The sequence below is a fragment of the Enhydra lutris genome, unplaced genomic scaffold, assembly GCF_002288905.1.
Source record: "Enhydra lutris kenyoni isolate GAN:26980312 unplaced genomic scaffold, ASM228890v2 scaffoldscaffold7, whole genome shotgun sequence".
Classification (NCBI taxonomy): Eukaryota; Metazoa; Chordata; class Mammalia; order Carnivora; family Mustelidae; genus Enhydra; species Enhydra lutris.
The window spans coordinates 6,329,972-6,333,287 of NW_019154091.1; the positions used below are offsets into that span (position 1 = coordinate 6,329,972).

Here is a 3,316-nt window from a genome sequence, read left to right on the forward strand (position 1 = left end):
AACCTAGCATTCAGTATTTTAATAAAGGGCTCCTGAGATTCTACCATGCAGCCAGGGTTGAGAGCTTCTACTCTGGGTGTGGACATGGTCTTATCTCTCATAAGGGGGTCCTCCCGCCCTCCTTCCTGTTTTCTTTCCAACCCTTCTGCTTAAAACTGAGTCACATTCTCAACTGATTAATCTCTCTTTCATTTATCATTTATGTTACCTGCAGATTAATCTTTCTAACCAGTTCTGAACAGATTGCTCTCTTGCAGAAACTGTCGGAGGCTCCCCCTTGCCCTCCACAAATCAAAAAGACCTTGTACTTATCCTCTAAGGCCCTCCTTGGGGTAGCGCCACTCTCTTCCAGCCATGTCTCCCTCTTGATGGAGCCCTATATATTAGGGAAAATAAACTAATTCCTGTCTTCTGAATACAACATGGGATTTCTTAGCTGTATGATTTTGCTTGGGTTAACTCTCCATTTGTTTAATCTTTTCTACATATGTGTCAGTCAGAGACCAGACCTGTTTTTACTTACTCCTATGAAAACCTTGCCTAATCTTTGCAACTGATGCAGTCCTTTTTTGTTTAGCATTTTTTTTTTTAAAGACACATTTATTCAGCATCATGATCAGACTATTACATTTAGCAATCAACAGCATGGGTGCAAAAAAAAAAAATCTACATTGAAACCCTTTGTTGGAATGCTTTACACTTTCCACAGAATAGAAACTAAAATAACCTGTTATACAATTAGTCACAAATACAGTCCTCTAGTTTTTTTGCCCATACACATGAGTATTGTCTAAAACATGTCTTCTTTGTAGCAGCTAGGCCCTGCCACCACTGTGCTTGGCTGAGTTCACAAATCTGTTGTAACCTGTAGCTTCCCTGTCACTTCTCTGGCTCTCCTCTCCTGCTAAGCTTTGTTTCCTGGCAGTAATTAAAACCTTCTGCCACTGCCATAGCTGCTGCTGCTGCTGGAACCACCATAGCCACCTTGGTTTTGTGGTTTGGCAAAGTATTGGCCTCCACCACCATAAGGGCCAGAGCTTCTGCCTCCAAAATTGCCTCCTTTCATGGGTCCAAAATTTGAGGATTGATTGTTGTAATTGCCAAAATCATTATAGCTTCCGCCACCTCCAAAGTTGCTTCCATCATTACCAAATCCGTTATAGCCATCCCCACTGCCACCATATCCACCACCACCTCGACTGCCACCAAAGCCACCTCGACCACTGAAGTTTCCTCCGTGAACAAGTTGTCATTCCCACCAAAACCACCTCCACGACCACCACCAAAGTTTCCAGAACCACTTCGACCTCTTTGGCTGGATGAAGCACGAGCCATCTCTTGCTTAGAGAGCGCTTTCCTTACTTCACAGTTGTGGCCATTCACAGTATGGTATTTTTGAATGACAATCTTGTCTACAGAATCATGGTCATCAAATGTTACAAAAGCAAAACCCCTCTTTTTGCCACTGCCTTGGTCAGTCATGATCTCAGTCACTTCAATTTTCCCATACTGTTTGAAATAATCTCTTAGATGATGTTCTTCAGTGTCTTCTTTAATGCCACCAACAAAAATCTTTTTCACAGTTAAGTGGGCACCAGGTCTTTGAGAATCTTCTCTTGAGACAGCCCTCTTTGGTTCCACAACTCTTCCATCTACCTTGTGTGGCCTTGCATTCATGGCTGCATCCACCTCCTCCACAGTGGCATATGTGACAAACCCAAAACCTCTGGAGCGCTTGGTGTTTGGGTCTCTCATTACCACACAGTCCGTAAGTGTTCCCCATTGCTCAAAATGGCTCCTCAGACTCTCATCGGTTGTTTCAAAGCTCAGACCCCTGATGAAGAGCTTCCGCAGCTGTTCAGGCTCTTTGGGAGACTCTGACTTAGACATGACGGCGGTGGGAGGGGAGACTTTAACGATGCTTACTCGGCGGCGTCCACGGGCAGAAAGGCTATTTGTTGTTTTCTTACAGAATTTACTTTTATCCCCTTGTATTTCTGGAATTGTATTCTTCTCTTATCCTTCTTACTGGATTATAAGCTTTTTGAGGGCCAGAACCTCTTTTTGTTTGTGTTTGTAAGCCCCTGCTGGGCCTACCATGGTGCCTAGCACATAGTAGGCATTCTCAAAGATGGTTTAAATTGCTGTTGAATTGGGTAATTTGCCTCCATGTTATTAATTCTATTTTGACCTCTCTGCCTTATACTGATATTTTAATTTCACTGCCTGACATTTAGTAAATCCTTAGGGATTTTATTTAAATGAATGCTTTTCCAGAAGCTCCAAATGTTCTTTATAAACACACAACTTCGTTGGTGTATTTCAAAGTTTGCAATGTTTTAATTGTTCACTCTTTGTACTAGTTTGTTTGCATTTTGGCTTCCTTGTGTCCTGAGACAGAGTGGAATCCAGTAGGAGTTCAGAGGCCACATTCATTTGACTATCAAAGACTCATTATATTCCTAAAAACTTTGGAGCACACTGGTAATGAGCCATGATTCTGGAAAGCCCATCTGGCACTGATTCCTCCTCAGGTTCGGGTCGGAACTTCTGCAGTGCTTAAGTGGGTGATGGGACTTAGAAAATAATGACACTTCCTGCAATTAAATCAATGTCCATAGCAGTCTCTTGCAATCCTGCAGGAACAATCATAAGGAATCCCCTCTCACTTGGCACAATGAAATATGAATATTTTCTAATGGGCTAATTAGCACAGTTATCATTTTTTTTAAAGCCAAAATGTCAATGTGTAGGATTTAATTAGTCTGCTCTAGGATTACAAGATAACTTCTTAGTTTAGTCAGTCTATCAGCATTTTCAGGATTTGGAAGGATGCCAGGCACTATCACCTACACACTTGCATAAACTTTTAAGACTTCTAGAAAAATTACTATGAAGAGCAGGTAAAGTTCCCAGAAATAAAATCTAAATTATATGGGTGGAAGAGTTGTGACCAAAGGAATAGGTGGAAGTGTAAAAAATAGGCCTTGACATCCCATTGTTCTTATTTCTACACTGCAGGACTTAGGTGGTTTAGATGTTGCAGTCTTAGATTTAGACTCCTTTTGCTTCTAGTAGAGGAACCTGATTCTGCCTGGCTAAGCTACATGGCAATTGATTGGTAGGATGTTTGGTAATGCACAGAATGAGGGAGACTGGGAATAGCTTGGCCATGCAACATAGGGGATTACAGAGGTAGGTAATAGGAACTAGTAGTGGGCAGTGTCTTCAGGATTCTGCTAGTGGAATGAATGTCTTGCAAGTTGTTTCAAATCTTTTGATTTTCCAGGGAAAGAGAGTTGGGTTGGCCAAGGTC

At 41.9% G+C, this 3,316-nt stretch overlaps 1 pseudogene; it reads right to left on the reverse strand.

Annotated features, from left to right (window-relative positions):
• Positions 1–908: 908 nt before the first annotated feature.
• On the reverse strand, positions 909–1,942 carry LOC111142215 (annotated as a pseudogene).
• Between the last annotated feature and the right edge of the window lie 1,374 nt (positions 1,943–3,316).